Source organism: Phodopus roborovskii, unplaced genomic scaffold, assembly GCF_943737965.1.
Source record: "Phodopus roborovskii unplaced genomic scaffold, PHOROB, whole genome shotgun sequence".
NCBI classification, from domain to species: Eukaryota; Metazoa; Chordata; class Mammalia; order Rodentia; family Cricetidae; genus Phodopus; species Phodopus roborovskii.
Window position 1 is genome coordinate 30239196 of NW_026126409.1, and position 18983 is coordinate 30258178.

An 18983-nucleotide genomic window follows, 5' to 3' on the forward strand; every position below is an offset into this window, starting at 1 on the left:
ATGTAATTTCATGAGTTTAGTATATTCTCAATGCTGTGCAAGCACAATCACAAATTCCAGAATATTTTCATCATCTCTTTTAAAAGTGAATGTACTTCTGGGATGGCAATTCATAAATCTAATATTACTATTTATTTGTTCTCAGAATTCTTTACTGATGCAAAGTATTTTAAAGATTTTTCCCTTTTCAAATAAAATTCTCATTTCATACAGTGTATTTTAATCATGTTTCCTCTTCCCTAAGTTCTTCCAGGTCCTTACCTCCCTCCTACTTATCCAACTCTATCCCCCCTTTCTCTCAACACACACACACACACACACACACACACACACACACACACAGAGAGAGAGAGAGAGAGAGAGAGAGAGAGAGAGAGAGAGAGAGAGGAGGGAAAGGGAGGAGGGAGGGAGAGAGAGAATGAGAGAGAGAAATGAAAGTCAAGACAAAGGACAAAAAAAAAAAAAATGCTCCAACAAAGCAAAATGTCTACACTAAAAGAAAAAAAATTGTGAAGTTAGTTTTGTATTAGCCAACTACTACTGGGCATAGATAGGGCCTACCCCGGGGTGTGATTGAAATGCCCAGTGATGCTCATTAGAAGAAAACCCATCTTTCCCTTTGCCAGTGGGTATCAATTGCAAATAGCTCCTTGGTTGGGGGTGACATGTTCACTTCTCCCTCTCAGTGCTGGGACACCATCTAGCTTGAACCTGGCTGGTCTTTTGTATGCTGCTGCAGTATGAGTTCATATGCACACCAGTTCTGTTATGCCTGGAAGACACTGTTTCTCTGGATTCATATCTACCATTTGGCTCTTTCAATATTTTTATTGCCTCTTCCATGAAGATCTCTTAACCTTGAGAGTAAAGGTTTGATGAAGACATCCCATTTAGAGCTGAGTGCTCCAAAGTCTCTCACTTGTCATTTGTTGTCTGGTTGTGGAGCTTTATATTAGATCCCATCTACTACAAAAAGAAGCTTCTCTGATGATGGCTGAACACGGTAGTCATCTATGGGTACTATGGGTATAGCAATATGACTTTATCAGTGTCAGGTATAGATTCTATTGTATTGGTTACTCCTATAACATTTGTGCCCCAGATACACCATTACATCTTGCAAGCAGGTGGCAATTGTAGGTTACAGGTTTTATAGTCTAGTTGAGGGTATTGCTCCTTCACTATAAAGTGACTCCATTTAGATACCTTTTGTGTATTTATATATTTTATAAAGCTCCTAAGTAACTTTGTAAAATTTTTCAAAAGGCCTTTAGTGTCAGTTTTCCCTCCCTATATTCCCTATTTAACACTTCTCCTCCATCTCCTTCTCTGTGTAACCCTCTTATTCCAGTTTCCCCCTTTTTTCCTCCACAATACTATATTCTATTTTCCCTTCTTCGGGAGACACACCCTGCCCCCAACTGATCCCTTACTAGGTACCTAACTTTCATGGTTATTTAAATTGTAGCACTCATATTAAGAGCTTAAAGGCTAGCATCCACACGTAAGAGAAAACACACCATGTCTTGTGGGGTCTGAGTTATCACTCTCAGGATGATTTTTTTTCCAGTTCTATCTATTTACCTGAAAATTTTATGATTTCATTTTTCTTAACAGCTGAATAATATTCCACTGTGGAAATGTACCCCATTTTCTTTAAGCATTCATTAGGTGGTGGACATGTAGTCTGTTTCCAATTTTTGACTATTATAAATACAGCAGTAATGAACATGGATGAGCAAATATCTCTGTAGTAGGATGTAGAATTCCCAAGAGTGATATAGTTCATCTTGACACAGATGAACACCCAGCTTCTTGAGGAACCACCACACTGATTTCCATAGTGGTTATACAAGTTTGGACTCCCACCAGCAATGAGTAAGTGCTGTCCTTTCCCTACATTCTCACCAGAATGAGCTGTCATTTGTTTTATTGATCTTGACTATCTGACTTGGGTATGATGAAATCTCAAAGTAGTTTTGATTTGCATTTCCCTGATGTTGAACATTTCTTTAAATCTCTCTCAGCCATTGGAGTTTCACCTTGAGAACTCTCTGATTAGTTCTGCATCCCATTTTTAAATTGTATTGTTTGTTGCTGTGATTTTTTAATTACAAAAGATAATTCAGGGGAAACCATGATCAGAATATATTGTATAAAAATTATTTTCAATAAAGAAGTGTAATAGGAAGAAAGATATACAGGGGGAAGCAATCACTTGAAGTAAGAAGAGAGGGACATGGAGTCTCACATCAGTTTTTATGTGAGGTAGCTGTGGTGGTTGGCTTCTGCAATGGCACCTGTATCTCTAACTTATGCTTGTCCTTCCCAACTCATTTTGGGTTTGATAAGTGTGAACAGTGGGATTCCTCAGAAATCCTGCTAGCAACTCTGGAGGTTTGATTGTGAAGGGTTCTGTCCTTCCATGTCATGTCCCTCAGATGGCTTACCCTCTACAGAGTAATACAGCCCCCACAGTGGCTCACATAGGAGCTGAGGTCCTTTGTCCCCCTGTGAAAAGTGACAGCTTCCTTCCTATACCTGTTGTCTTTGTATTCTATTGCTGTGAAGAGTCACCATGACCATGGTGATTCTTATTAATAAAAACATTTAATTAGAGTTTTCTTACAGTTTAGAGGTTTAGTCCATTATCCTTGTGATGGGAGCATGGTGATCAGAAGGCCGACATGGTGCTGGAGAAGTTGAGAGTTCTATATCTGGATCCGTAGGCATCAAGAAGAGAGAGTAGGTAACTGGGCCATGCTTGGGCTTCTGAAAACCCAAAGCCCACCCTCAGTGACATAATTCCTCCAACAAGACCACATATATTCCAGTAATTCCATACTCCCTAACACCTCCCCAATTATGTTACTTCCTGATGACTAAGCATTCAAACATATGAGCACATGGGGGCCATTCTTATTTCAAACTGCCACACCTGCCTGTGTACACCATCTTGAAAGCAGACTCTACGTCCCAGTCAAGCTTCAGATAATTGCAGACTTGGCCAATACTTTGATGACAGCCTCCTGAAACCCTGAGCCAGAACCACTTGGCTGGCTAACCGATCTTGGGTTTCTGACTATTAAAAACTGAATGTGATAGCCAGACATAGTGGCATACATACAACTTTAATCTCAACACTCAGGAGGTAGAGATGGGAGGATCAAGAGTTCAAAGTCAACATTAGCTACATATTGAGTTTAAGGCCAGCCTGGGCTACATGCAATCCTGGCTCAGAAAGTACCAAATAAAAGAAGAGGCAGATGAGAGAAAGGTCTGTGGGCTACACCTTCCTCTCTTCTCTCTCCCTCCTTGCATTTCCTTTCCTTCCTCCCCTCCCCTTCCTCTCCTCCTTCTCTTCTTCTCTCCTGATACCCTCCCACTTTCCTTTTTGCTCAGCCTAAAATCCAGGCTGGCCTCAAACTCTCCACCTCCATAGCCTCAGCCTTCTGAAAAGGTCTGTGATGTTTATGCTAATACTTCACAAAATAATGAGTTACAGAGTAAGAGAGAACCTATGCCATGGTATAAGGAGGTGTCATTGAAGAAAGCTGCTGGCCTGAGAGGAGAAAGTTTACCAAACAAGGCAAAGAATTTAGGCATACAGATACACCATCATCACAGACACCCTTCAACTGCCACTGACCTTGAGCAGGCAGGCTAATGTCCTCTTAGTAAGGTCCTACACTTTGCCACCTTGATATGTTGCTGCCACTTCTTTTTCTTAAAATGCATGTTCAATTTTTTATTACAGATATTTGTGTATATATGCTCAGGTGAGGACAAGTATCTGTCAAGTCAGGATGAGGTCCTTGGATCCCCCTGGAGCTGAAATTACACAGTTGAGCATGCTGGGAACCCAACTTGAATTCCACCCCCCCCTTCCTCATACACAAAGAGCAGTACACGCTCTTAACCACTGAGCCATCATCACTGCAACTTATTCTTCTAATCTAGACCAGTCTCATTAAAATTAAGAATATTTCTTACAAAAATCAACATAGATGCCAGCATGTATAATTTTCTCTAGACCCCATTCCTTGTTAGAGAAGGAGGACTTTGAGATTCTTAAACACCATAGGGATGGAGGAAGCCTGAGTCAAAACTTTCTAGAAAGAAGGCCAGCTGCTGCTGGTGGTGGGTAAATCCCAGTACACAGGAAGCAGTCCCAGCCAGATCTCCATGAGTTTGAGGAGCCTGGTGTACAGAGCAAGTTCCAGGACAACCAAGACTACACAAAGAAACCTTGTCTGGAAAAACAGACTTTCAAATTTTGGCTTGTTTTTGTTGGATTGTTTTTGTTGGTTATTGAAAGAGGTAGAAACAAAAAACAAACAAACAAACAAAAAAAAAACCCAAAAAACAATCTCTCACATACAAAAAGTAACAAATCCTGGCAAGATGAGTAGGGGATCAAAAAAGAGTTTGGAAATACTAAAGCAGGTGTTGGTGTCTTCGCCATTGTCTACCTTTCGAGGAAGGGACTGCTTTCCTAGGCTCCACTCAGACCCTCTGTTTCAGAGTTGTTTAAATCATCCTCCAATGTTTTCTCTTGGCACCAAATATGTTTACATAACTCAAACCTCCAGTCTGTTCAGCTCTTGTTAAAACTTGCCCAGTTTCTCAAACTCCCAGTGAAGTAGAGCATTTTAAAGTTTGGGCAGTTAGAATTAAGCTGCTTTTGATGAGCTGTCGCCCGATACCATCCTCTTGTCCCCTACGCAACAAATTACTGAGGAGAGAGTTCGTTTCCTTTTTTCAGGAATACAGATTTAAAAAAATGTGTTTAGTGACTCTGAGCTCTGGCTGTCTTGGATTTGCAGTAGCTTTTGGATGGCACCTGTGGGAAGAGGCCAGATGCTGTTCAGCTACTAACGTCAACAGTTGGGAGTCTGGGGAGCTTGTCTCTTGCTCCATCAGATGAAAATGGAGCACACATGCATTTGGCTAATTGGCATGAAGGGCAGACGTCAGATTCACAGATTCACAGAGCCAAAAATAATAATAATAATAATGAAGAGGAGCTCTGGAGTTCTCAGAATCAGGTGTGCCAGCAACATGATGGTGTTTGCCAAACCAGCCTCTTCCTGCAATGCCCTCCCTTTGTGTTGCTACATCTCTTCTACTGAGCTCACTTAAAAGATGTTGCTTACATGCAGAACTACGTGAATTATAAAGAAAAATCCAGAATAATGTAACAGATGCTTGTTTACGTAGCATCAAAATAAAGCAAAGGTTAAAATTTGGGAACTTTTTTTAAAATATTTTTTTTTATTTTTAATTGTGTTTATGGGGGTTTTGTGTGCCTGTGAGTGCAGTGTGCATGGAAGCCAGGGGCATCAGATCTGCCGGAGATGGAGTTACAGGCAGTTGTGAGATGCCTGACATGGGTGCCATTTGGAATCAAACTCAGGTCTCCTGTAAGAATAGTTAGTACCTACTCTTAACCAGTGAGAAATCTCTCCAGCCCCTGGATTCTGGTTTTTGGAAAGAGAGAAAGAGGGAAAGAGACTTTATGCCATTTATGCCAAGTTATGGCTCTATGTGTGTTGTGTGTTGGGTGTACTTTAGGGTAACTGCCAGTTGTACACACCCGTGCCCCAGAGCCACATACACTTTGACATGTTTCTGATTGGCCAAGATGATGGGAGATGACTCTTGTGATTAGGTTATATTCTATTGCAAAGATCAAGACCCTGTCTGTCTATAGTTAAAAACCTTTAGTCAGTGGAGCTTAAATTTAATGGAAAATGATGTTGATAGAGACTTGGCCAATAAGGGAGCCTTATCAAGCAAGATCTGGGGGTCAGAGACCCACCATAAAAGACTGCCTTCCTGCAAGGTGAGCTGGCAAAACAAAACACCAGAATTCTACAACTGTGAGGAATTGCATCCCACCAGGAGCCTGAGGGTGGTTGGAAGTGTTTGCTTCCTCACTGAAGCCTCCAAGTGAGAACATTTGGATTTTAGCCTGTGAGAGCCTGATCAGAGCACCCAATAAGCAAGTCTAGCCTTTCCACCTACAGTCATTGAGAGAAGTGTAAGAGGGGTCTCATTTCCCTCTCTCTCCTGCCCTACAGGCAGCCATATGAATTGATGGTCAGCCGTGAAAGAATGAAAGGAAAGACAAAATAATAAGACACTAGTTCAAGTCCATTAAATTGGCAAAAATTAAAATGGCCGACTGCCCTGGTACGGGGAAGAAATGAATAAAGAAATTTTGGAGACACTTCTTTTATTTAGGTGATCTGGAGATTTCTAGTCTCTTGCTGCATACTTCCTACATATGCTTCCATGTGTACTACCCACAAACAAGATTTGGTATGGTTTCAATTGGACATGAATAGAGCACTATTACAACTTTATTTTGTTTATCAGTTTTTGACAAACAATCCTTTATTTCTTTCTTCCACTCTGGAAGAAAGGAAGTCCCAGATGAAAGCGATGGCAGAGTTTGACTTCTGGTGAAGACCCTTTCTGGTCCTTGGAGGAAAATTCCAGCTGTGTGCTGACATTATGATTTCAAGATCTTTTTAATGCTGAGGGGTGGGGTGGGGTTGAGCCAGGATTTACACTAGGCAAATACTCTCCCAGGTAGCTACACCTCTAGCCCTTTTGTTTTTAGGTTTAGGCTGGTCTTGAACTTGTAATCCTTCTGCCCTACCCTTGCAGGCTCAGCTAAAATTTACCATCTTCATTTCTTACTGTGAAAGGCTACTCTTTTTCATGTTTGAAACAGGGTCTCGGTATGTTGCTCAGGCTACTCTGGCACTTGCTTGGTAACCCAAGCATTAGAGGACTTTTTATTTTTAACTCAATAAGATATTCAATTATATCACAATACCAGCCTATATTTTCCCAAACTTGCATGGAAATAAATGCACCTGTATCCAACTTGGACTGGATTTTGATGTGTATCCACTCATAACAGCATCAATAATAGTTTTTTTTTTCCTGTCTTAAAAGTGCGTGCAACCCATTTATTCCCCCTTCACTCTAACCCCTGGCAACTGCCAATCACTTTGCTTTCTCTCTATATATTTATGTTTACTTTTACATTTTCCAGAAGGCCACTTAGCAGGAACCACCTTAGCCCAGTGTCTTCCGATTTAATAATATGCACTTGGGTATCCTCTGTGTCTTTTCATGAATGGCACCCCATTTCTTTTTAGCATCCAATGACATTCCATTATCTGCATGTGCTTGTCTGTTCTTCTATTCACCCACTGAAGTACATCTTGGTTACTTCCAAATCTTGGCAATTAGAAATAAAGATGCAATATGCATTTTTGTATAGGTTTGGTCTTTACTTTAGGGAAAGTACCGCCGAACATGATTACCAGCTTATATGAAGGCACACTCAGTTCTGGAGCAGCCAGATGATCTCACAATGGCTGTAGCCTGCCATCCCCCTCCAGCTCTGACTGCAAACCAGTGTTGCTTCATGTTCTCGGGTCCCTGTTACATGTGTTCTGAATTTGCTGCATTCTGACAGGCGTCTGGTGGCGATGGCTAGTTTTTATTTCTTTTAATAGACCTTTTGGCTGTTACTTTAAAATTAATATTAAAAAGCTGTTACCCCTATCTTACACAGATGAGATGAAGCTCTGAGAAGTTAAGTGACTCCCAAAGCTTAATCGACCTGATGACGGTTCCAGTGAGAGATAGGCTTCATGTGACACCATCACCTGTATTTGTCTTTCAAATTGTGATTCGCAAAAGACAATCGAAATGCTCAGTTTTCTTTGGGAGGCTTTCACCTTTATTGATGAATTTAGAGAGGTGCTTTTAGATTTCTATCAGTTTGCTGAAAATTTCCACAAGTAGCTGGTCCATATGGCAATCAGAGAGCGGAAGGGTTTTTAGGATACAATGCTGTCTCTAATAACACTTTCTTCTAGATAACATGGCCAACCTTTTCCTTCCCACTACCATCTAATTTGCCAAGATGATCACTGCCAGTAGGAAAATTCCTATTTTCCTGTTAGAATGGGGCTATTCGGCATAGACATTGGCACCTTCAAAGCCTGAACAACAACAGCCGGCACACTAAAGGCATTGTCCTGGCAGGGCAGGGTCTCCAGCTGAATCACTGCGTGTTTACGACATGGCTCCAGGTGGCACCAAATAAACATCAAGCACAGGTACTTCTTCCTGTCATTATGCTTTTGTGTTTTATTTTGTTTTCTCTGTTTGATCCAAATTCCATGAATTCAACTGACTGCAGGACTCTATTTCAACATAAGGGTATACTGACTGCAGGACTCTATTTAAACATAAGGGTCTGTTAACATGTGGCACATAGGCCTGACCCCCTTGCCATTTCTTGAAACAAGTGGAAATGAAAACCTGATACTATCCCACCAAAGAAAAGATGACAAAAAGTTTTCTAAGATAAGATGTAAGCAAAACTTCCTTGGTGGTTCCAGTGTGTATGTGTGTGTTTGTGTGTTTGTGTGTCGTCTGTGTTTGTGTGTCTCTATGCGTGTGTGTGTGTGTGTGTGTGTGTGTGTGTGTGTGTGTGTGTGTGTCTGAAATTCAATACTCTTAACACCAGGTCCTTAAAGAAAAGGGAAGAGGCCTGTTTACTTTACCACCCTCCAGCCCTCCTCTAGTCTCCAGTCAGTTGGCAAAGGAGCCAATGACAGATGGGCTGTTAATAAGCGCTCCTAGCCTAGAACACCACTTGGCTGTGCTTGGAACCTGTTCTCACTTTTCTCTGCTGCTTATTTTGATGGAACCCACTGGGACTGAATTGGGTCTAAAACTGGCCTGTGACCAAGCATTACATGAATTGTAGGCAGACACTCTGTCTTCAAGGATGGACAGAAACCACATTCAGTATGCAAAATGAGAGGCTATTGTTTAAAAAAAAAAAAGATTTAAAAAAAAAAAGAATGGATAGAAACTTTGGAGCCCCACCCCCTTCCTCTATCAACAGTGAATAAAAGCAAATTGCTGAATCTCTAAGGTGGGTAACCTTACTCTCTCACTCTCCAAATCAATAAGATATTTTGAACAAAAATGTTCTTTCTATGTCTCAGATCATCCCTCTCAGCCTTTGGTGGGGAAGGGGTATTCTGGTTCAGGGTTGGATTTGAAGTGTGATATGTCACATCTGCTGGCCTCTGAGAAGATGTCACTTAACTGGCTTTGAATGCTATCCGGGGTTAATCAACACACAGGTTATGAGGGTGATAAGGCAATGCTCGATGCTGCTGAGTTGTCATAGGCTGACTCAACTTCTCATGTCCTTCAGTCTGCTGACCTTCATGGCGTGTCTTGTCTTTCATAGGGTAGCCTGGTTTGATGGTCCATCCTCAGCAACTGCTGCAGGTCACTCTCCTTATCCCAGCAGGTTCCCAGCCACTGCTCTGGCCCTCCACAGCATCCTCGCCATGTGGGAATGGACAGTGGCCTGGGAGGCAAAACTTCAAGGCTTTGCTTTGCAGGATGGGGATGGACTGCTTCTTGTGTGGTATGCAGCTGCCTAGAAGGTGTCCTCTGAGACGTAAATAAACAACACTGGCCTCCATGAATTCCATGTCTGTACTGTGGCATCTGTCTGGATACCTCATTCTTTTACTCCCTACCCTCTACAGATTGCCTCAGGGATGGCAAAGAGAAGTTTCTTCCTATTCTTTCCTATTCTCCTGCTCTCTTCACCTCCTATGCAAAACACACTGAAGTTAAAAAAAAAAAAAAAAAAAGAAGATGAATTTAGCCAGTGTGTGTGTGTGTGTGTGTGTGTGTGTGTGTGTGTGTGTGTGTGTGTGTGTATGTGAGAGAGAGAGAGAGCCTTGCCAGAAGTCTTTTGTTTTGTTTCATTTAAACCATATTTCTAATGTTTCTCAAAGTTCTAAATGTTTTGCTTGGTTGAAACTAAATCACGCTCTAAGCCAAACCATAATTTAAATGGCAGAAGTTGGGTATTTGTCATTTTGTTAATTTTGTTTTGTGTTCCTTTTATAGAAATCTTAATCGTCCTCCCTTGGGCAGATGGATGCCTTGAGTGTTCTCGGATCAAGGCCATGTATTTGTAAAGTCAGAAGTAAAAATAAAATCCACCCCCCCATATTATTGTCCAACTATTCCCTCCATTTTATACTTATACTGCCCCACCCTCATCACAGCAAATTAGCAAATTAAGTATATTTTGCATGAGTGTCATTTTTAATGCTGTCCTATATAGAAGGAAAGAAAGTTTTATTTAAACTGACTTCAACTGTGTTTGCCTAGATGTAAGTCTATGTTCTTTCCTGCTTGTGGTGATAGCTCTTGGGAGACATGTTATGATCAAGAGTCAGCCAATGGTCAGCAGAAAGGAGCTGTCCAGAGCATCAGCCACGGATTCTTAAATGGTAGAGGACAGGGCAGAGTAGAAGTAAATGTGGCTTTCATCACGCACATACTAAGGCCATCCTGGGCTCCCCATGGTCCTAGGACATCCTGAGCAAGAAGCTGCCACTCAGAGAGAGGAGCCCACACACCTGAGTGCTTAATTAATAAGAAGAACAGATGCCATGGATGGCTCTATTGAGTTGCAGCTGGCTGGGGGCTCTTCCTCTGGTTTCTTGATATTATCTATGAAGCTAATAAGCCATCCTACAACCAAGTGAAGCAAAGATGAGCAGTTTCTGTCATTCCGGTTTCTGAATCTCATGCCCTCAACCCAGCCTCCATAGCACAGACCTTGAAAAAATGCTGTTTGGTTTGCGTTCAGATGACTTCAAGCGTAATGGGGATTTTTATCTTGATAAGTAAGTAGTACGTGCCTGTTGCATCAAAGCTGAGATGTACCTTTTCCATGTTTTCAGCTGTAGAATTGGACTCTGCATGGATTTCACTTTCCCTGTTAGTTTTACTTGATCTTTATTAAGGAAAGGTGACAAGAAAACAAGTTGGAAGAGGGAGCCTCCACCCCTGTGTGGTGCAGGATAGTTTCATGAATTGATGTATCCTGCTTGCAACCCAAGGTAGTCAAAGCCCAGGATTGGGAGGGAGGGTGACAGTTGAGTACTGTTGCCACTTGGTGGAGTCAAGGGACCTTGAGAGCATGGAGAGTGAGTCCATGAGGGGAGATAGGTGAGCCCATGAGGGTAGCAAAGCTTGGAGTATGGGACCCAATGTGGTAAGGAAAGCAACCTTGTACACAGTAGGGAGGGACAGCAACCTGAGGCAAATAGATTTCTGGTATTTCCCAATAGTATAGAAGGGAAAACTTAAGCTAAATGAGCTTATTATTAGCATTGGACTGCAGGAATCAAGTCAGAGTGTGCTGACCCAAGGCTGTCAGCACACAGTCACCCCTCAGCATCTGCGGAGTGCTTATTTCAAGGCTTTCACTGAACAGACTCCATACTCCAGAGATACAAGTTCCTTGTAAATGATGGGGTAGAAGTCACATATAATCCATGCACATCTTCCCAAAGACTTCATGGTTTTTGTGACAACTTCATACACGTATGTTTTGATCATATTCACCCTCTCCCATCCTCTTTTCATGTCTATACCCTTCCCTCTAGAGCACTTCCCAACACAATCCCATTGTCTCTCTGGCTCCCAAGCCCGACCTCACTCTTGACCCCCCCCCACACACACACACCTGCGTTTAATTTGGGTTGCTTGCTTGTAGGTGGGTGTAGAGTTATCTACTGACCCATGAGAAACTTAGCAGTGGCTCTGCCTCCTTCAGCTGGCATTAATTGCCAGTAACTCTCCAAGGGTGGAACCTCATATGTGCCCTTTTCCCACTCGTGCTGGAATAGCTCATGAGTTCAATCCTGTGCAGGTCACTATGACTGCTGTGACTACATGAGTACAATGGGCATTTGCTGTCCAGAAGGCAGTGTTACCCATAACTCCTCCAAATCCCCTTCCTCTCATATTCTTTCTGCACTCCTTTGGAAAGGTCTCTGAGCCTTGGGTATAGAAAGGGCAGAACTGATATTCATGTCCTGTTGACTGGGAGCTCACCTGTCACTCTCAGCACTTTGACCAGTCACAAGTCTCTGCATTAACTCCTCCCACTGCAAAAGGAAGCTTCTCTGACCAAGGTTGAGATGAACACAGGCCACAGATACAAACATACATATTTCAAAGGCAATTTGACAGCATGTACATTTGGCAAAACAACAGTAATAGGCTCCCTTTCGAGACTACAATCTCTGTGGCTTTAGCCTTTGGATCAGCTTAACAGTGCAAAGCATGGATACCTTTTATATAGCAGGCCTCCAATGCAATGCAAAAGCAGTTGATTACCCTCCACAACAGTGATGCCACAAATGTTATCATTGGGCCATGTCCCCTGGCAGGTCTTGTAGCATGCAGGTCTAGCACTGGGTACATCCATTGATGACTCACACTGCCCATTGGCCTGCATATCACTCCTAACACTGGGGAAGTAGCAGGGAGGAAGTTTCCAAGTCAGGTCCCGGTGGATTTCTCTATGTTCTGCAATCATAGTACAGTGTGCCTTCAACAATAGAGACAGGACTGGAATGGGGACAAGAGGGAGCCAGAGAGGGAGAGGGGAAAGGAGGAAGGGAGAGACAGACAGACACACCACACACACACACACACACACACACACACACACACACACACAGAGAGAGAGAGAGGGGGGGGGTATGCAGGCCCAGGTATACAAGAGGCCAAAGGAGGAGGTTGGATGTGTAGCTGTATTATGATCCTTGAGAAAGACTCTCTCTTTGAACATGAAACTAGTCTGGAAACCAGCAAGCCCCAGTAATCTTTCTGCCTCTGCCCCCAACACTGGCATTAAGGGAGTATGTAGCCACACCTAGCTTAGTATGTGGGTGCTAGGGATTTGAACTCATGTCTACACATCTTCACAGTAAGTTTGTTAGCCCACTAATTCCTCTCCCCATCCCCTGCCTATGTGTCTTTCTACATGATTTTATGATTTCCCAGACTTGGTTCATTTCCCCTATCTATACGTATTGCTCCCTTGTCTCATTGTTGTGACAACATACCTGAGAAAAGCAACTTAAGCGTCTTATGGCACACAGTTCCAGGGTGTTTCAGCCCACCATGGAGAAAAGGGCCTGGTGGCATCCATGGTGGTGGGAATGTATAGCAGAGACTTGCATCTACAGTGTGGACCAGGAACCAGGGGACAAAGGCCAGAATTAAAAATAAGTGTGACTAATGACCCATCTTTAGTGAGCACTTTTTACCAGCTGAGGGAAAAACTATTCCAAATATGGGCACAGGCACAGGTCATATCCAGACTATGACAGTCTACGAATACTGATATTCCTTTAGGTAATTATGGCACAGGGATCAAATTCAGGAAATGTAGCACTAGCATAATACTCTGCTTAATATAAAGACCAAATTCACATTTTTCCAATTATCTCACTATTTCTTTCTGAAGACAAGGTCTGGCTACATATCCCAGTCTGGTCTTGAACTTGAGGTCCTCTTGCTTCCAGCTTCAGGTGTTTCCCACCACATGCCAAGTTCATTTTATGTTTATAGTAACCTCTTTTCCTGTTTTGGGATCATCCATCACATTCATCTGCCTTGCAGCTAGAGGCAGGCAGTCTCTCAGGCTTACTTTGTCTTGCATAATGTTGACAGTTGCTTTGTACGATGTTCCTCGTCTCCAGATGTTTCCATTGTATTATTTTTCATTTATTCTCTCTCCTTTGTGCCAGTTTTCCAACATGTACTTTTCTTTGACTCTGTGGGTTCTACTAAGTTCCTGAAACAGACATTTGTGTTGATGGATGGATTGTTTGTAACATGAGCTTCTTTGAATTTGTGTGTGTGTGTGTGTGTGTGTGTGTTTTCACTTTGTTGAATGTGCTATGGATCAATACCTGAAGAGTTTCAGTAACTTGAAATTACATAAATGAAACAAGGAACCAGTGAAGAAGTATTCCACAGTTTGAAAATAGCCTCTTGCCATTAATTGAACAATTAAGATGAACTCTATACAGCAAAACGGAAACCATAGCTTCACACACCATCAGATCCACAATGTGTGCTTGCCTTTAATTGCCATTAGCATCTTTCTAAAGTAGCTTGGAGGGGTGAGGATGTCTTTTCTGTCCCACCACATTCTTCCCGGAGTTCCTCCTTCCTGGGCTGGTTCAGTGTTGCTGGTTCAGTGACAGAACCCGGTTAGTGCCGGAGACATGTGGGAATCTGGAAGGCAGGGGACTCATGGAAAGAAAGATCAGCCTGGGAGGAAGAGCTTACCAAGTGTGCTGGGTGTCTGGTGGGCTGGGATAGAAAGCAAAGCAAAGGGTTATGGTAAGCACAGAAAGTGGTGCTCTGGAAATGGGAAGGGATGCAAAGCTGTTAAGTAAGGAACTAATCATGCAAGAGTAGCAAACCTCAAGAGTCTCCGGACAGTACTTTTCCTTCCTGCCCACCAGAGCAGCCACTAGCCTATAAAGTGAAAATGTGGTGGTGTGCAAGTTACTTGGAATATTTGCTCATAAGGAGTATTTGTTCATCTGGAAGGGCATGCCTTATTGCTGTGCATAGTTCCAAAAGTTTTTGATGACTTATGTTATGTAAGAGGTAACAATATTAATATGCATATCCTACTGCTCAAAGCTCCCCCAAAGGAGAAAGTTTGTGTTTAAATAAACTATTGGACAGGTTAAGATTATTTGTAATAGCTTTAATTACTCACCCAAGAAAATGGCATTTTAATGTTTCAGATGCAAAGTATAACATTTAGTAGATTAGCAGTTAGCACCCCCCCCCCATTGGTGAGCACATGCTGCCCCCTGGTGTTCCCTGGGCATCTCTGTCTTTTAGGCCAGTGGGTTTGGTATATATTCTGCTGCCTGCCGGACAGTGCACTGGAGATGCCTCATCTTCCTTCTGGTTCCTGACTTCCACCTTCCTGGTACTTTTCCCAGTGCTTGGCACAATGCCTAGCATATTGCTCCTGATGAAGAATTCATCAGTTTAGTGCCTATCACTCCAACTAGAAACTGTGGTGCTACTTTAGATTCTCTCTTTTCTCCCCACCAAATAGTCAATGCTTTCTTTATTTTGCCCTCTCCCCTCAGTCTAAGTCTTTATCACTTCATGCCTGGTCCAGGTCTTACATACCGTTCCTTTCAAATCTCCCCCACCCTCACCCCTGTGAACTCTGCATATCTCTTTCTTTCATTCTTTATTTCTTCCTTTCTTTCAGTTTCACATTATTTATTGTAAAGCAAAGAACAGGCATTTTAAGAGTGAAAATATACACTAAAAAGTACATTTATATCACAGAGCATTGACTACATAATAGCTGCAAATACCTCTGCTGGAATGTGTACTTGTGCACCAAAGGCTAAAAACAGACCAATCTTCCTTTGTACACAGAGCATAAAGTGCTGGCTTTCTTTGTCAGGGGTTCATGGATAGAGTGTAGTGTGGATACAGCTTTGTTCTTTCATCTTGGCAGTGCTGGTGATGGAGCCCGGGTTCTTGCCCTGCTACCTTGAACTCTCAGGCTCAGACAAAGCTGTAGATACTGTGCACACAGACAGCTTTGCCACTTGCCAACCAGGTAAAGTGCCACATTAGCCTCCTTCAGCTCTAGTTGCTTCATTGTCAAAATGAAGACATTGGCCATTTGCATGAGGTGCGCATTGGGCTGCCAGTACTTGTGGAAAAACACAAATTTCTTCCTGTTATTTCCAAGGGTTTGTTTGTGCTTTGGAAACAGAGTATTACTACAATGTCATGCAGCTTAGGCTGGCCTTGAATTCAGTGACCACCTGTCTCTGTCTCCCTAGGGCTGGGATTGTAGGTTTGCACCAGCACACCCTGCTATGAATGTTCTTTTGAGGGACTGTTTCCACTCTAGTGGACCAGATACTCCTTAAGGCAAGAATAGCTGCCTGGGTTAGAAAACATCATCATGGTGTTTCATGTACAATGGACAAGTCTACTTAACCCTCCCCGTGAGTCTAGGTCACTGTCTATGTTTGTATGGTACTTTAAAACTAGACAACTTTGGCTTCTTCAGGGAAGAGGCCATGAGATTGAGGAAGTTTCGAGGGAATGAGAAATAGATGCATAAGTTCTCTCAAAAGAAGAAAACCGTTAGGTGTAGGATATCCAAGCTTATCTTCAGTACTCCATGTCCTTATCTTTTCCTTCTACTGCCCACAAGAGTATGTTGCCAGAACAAGTGTGATAAAGTTTATGGGAATGAACAGAAGAACGAAATTCCAGACTGGAACAAAGACAGCAGAGAAAGGAGAAGCCAGCAGCTAATTCAGTCAGTGAGAAGAGGAGAGGAGAGGAGACAGGAGCTGGCAACTGCCACCCATCCTCACCCACCACACCCAAACCTCCGAAAGCTCCCCAAAGATTGTGATAAGTGTTGGAGGACTTTGAGCCTTGTCGGGGATGGAGGCTCGTGGTATTTTATCTCAACAGTAAAGCAAACAGACCCATGGAAAGCTGAAGAGCTTGGAAGCATCTGGGTTACATTAAAAAAAAAGCACGTCACACCAGGCCTAGGACCAAGCAAGCACAGACAGTGAAGAGATGTGCTAACAGGCCAGTATGCAGTGTGGGGGCCACATTTCCTCAGGAGCAGATGGAGATGTTCTAGTACGTCTCTTATAGGTCCAGGTGAACTTCTGATTCTCTTTCTCTCTCTCTTTAAAAATGATTATTGTGTACTTTACTGTGTCCAAGTGTTTGCTCAAATATATGTCTGGGCATAATATGAGTCATACTTAAATGGAAGTGGAGTTATGGATTGTAATGGACCACTATGTGGGTGTTGGGACTCAAACCCAGGTCCTCTGCAAGAACAAATGCTCTTAACCACGGAGCCACCTCTCCTTCCCTCTGATTCTTTCTGATGCATGTTGGCATTTAATCTTCACTGTAATTCCTCACCGATGTGGGGTCAATTCTATAAGGCAGGGCTGATGAATAGTTCTTCGGTTTATGCCTCAAAGCTCTTAGTTTCAGACCTAGTAAACAATGAATACAATGAGGCATGTGGATATGTGGATGGAACTCTGGGCTTCATAAATGTGACACAACCCTTTTTGTGGATCCGGATTCCCCCTCCCCCCTTATTTTAACTACTACAGTTTTGAGAAGGTGTCTTGCTTAGTTACCCAGGTTGGCTTTGAACTTGCAAACCTCCCACTCCAGCCTCCAGTGTAGCTGTTATCAGAGGCTGGCGTCATCATGGCCAGCTCTCATTCTTAATTTATGCTTTCTTTTGAGGATCAGGAATCATGTGAATGCTTAGCATTTAGATAGCTAGCCACTCCCCCCCTTTGATGAAGGACTTCCCTCTTGAAACAGAGAGAGGTTTTCAGAACAAATTCCTTGTTATTCTTCAAAATGCCAATGTTTCTCTAGAGTTTTAATTATCTATCAGACTGACTTCCTGAAAATACCTGAACCAAAGTAAAAGTATTAATCTTCTGGGTTCCTAGCTTGGAACCTATCCCAGACAATCCACAAGCAAAAGGGCCCCATTCTACAGCAAGTGGCTCAGAAAGCCATCCTGTGCCCAGGCTTCATGCTCTCCTGCTGATGTGAGATCTCAATGCACACATTTCTGTGACTTTGATGGCCTCTATCCAGCCATCTCTTGAAGCCACCTATGCTGTGAGAAGGTGACTCCTTGACCTAAATCTGGAATCACCAAGTGTGACATCACCAGATGTGACACTATGTATTTACTTACTTGTCAGTTTACTTGGTGCCAAAAAAAAAAAAAAAAAAGGACCACTAACACTAACATAAGGAGTCAGAGTCAGAAAGTACTGGAGAAGATGTGTGTGTGTGTGTGTGTGTGTGTGTGTGTGTGTGAGTCTGTGTCTGCATGTTTTTGTGTGTCTGTGTGTATAGAAGGGCCTCTCAAGTTTCAACTAGCTTCTTAATATTGAGTAATACATATAGCATCATAAAAAATTATGAATAAAGCTGTATTTAAAACAGCAGGAAGAAATGTTACATTTCATTATATATATACACGATGAAAGTACAGAAAAAATAGATGCGAATGATACACTCCAACATCAGGAGGGTGGTCACCTCTGGGAGGGAGGATATAGAAAGACATCAGTGCCTCTCTATGCTGGTAGAGTTGTGTTTTTCAAAAAACAAATGGTTGTCAAGTGCATGTCCATAATTCCAGCACTTTGGAGGTGGCAGATCAGGAAATCAAGGTCATCACTTTTGACCACATATCTGAATGTGAGGTCAGCTTGTGCTACATGAGACTCTGACTTGTACCCACAATATTTGTAAAATTAAGAGGTGGCCTGTTAAGAAAGACAGGACACTGTGTAAAATAGTAAGGTCATGGGCCAAACACACAGATTGCCAAGACTACACAGGCAGCCAAGCAACTAAGAACACTCCTCTGCCTCTTTCGGAGCCTCCTAGACAAGTCCAGCCTGAAACCTTCCATGCAGCAAGGCAAGGTGGGCATGAGTGGTCAGTGGGAGCTATCAAGAAGGGGAAGCCTGTTCTGATCACAGCACATCTTTAATCCCAACACTAGACAGGCAGGTGGATCTCTGTGAGTTCAAGGCCAGCTTGGTCTACAGAGCTAGTACCAGGACAGGCTCCAAAGCTACACAGAGAAACCCTGTTTTGAAAAACTTAAAATATTCTGGGTGGAAGTGGTGCATGTCTTTAGTTGCAGCACTAGGAAGCAGAGATAGGCAGACCTCTGTGAGTCCCAGGCCAGCCTGATCTACCGAACACATTCCAGGACAGCTTCCAAAGCCACAGAGAAACCTTGTCTCGACAAAAACAAACAACAACAACAAAAAAACCAGAAATGACACAATTGCTTGCATATTTGATAATGTTAAGGAATCCCGTACACAAGATTTTTTAGGGATTATGATTATTATATTTTTCTTTTTTTCCTCTAAAAACTTTTAGATGCCTATAATGATATGTTTATTATTTATTAATGAAATAATAAGAAAGTAATTTACTTCAAAATATTC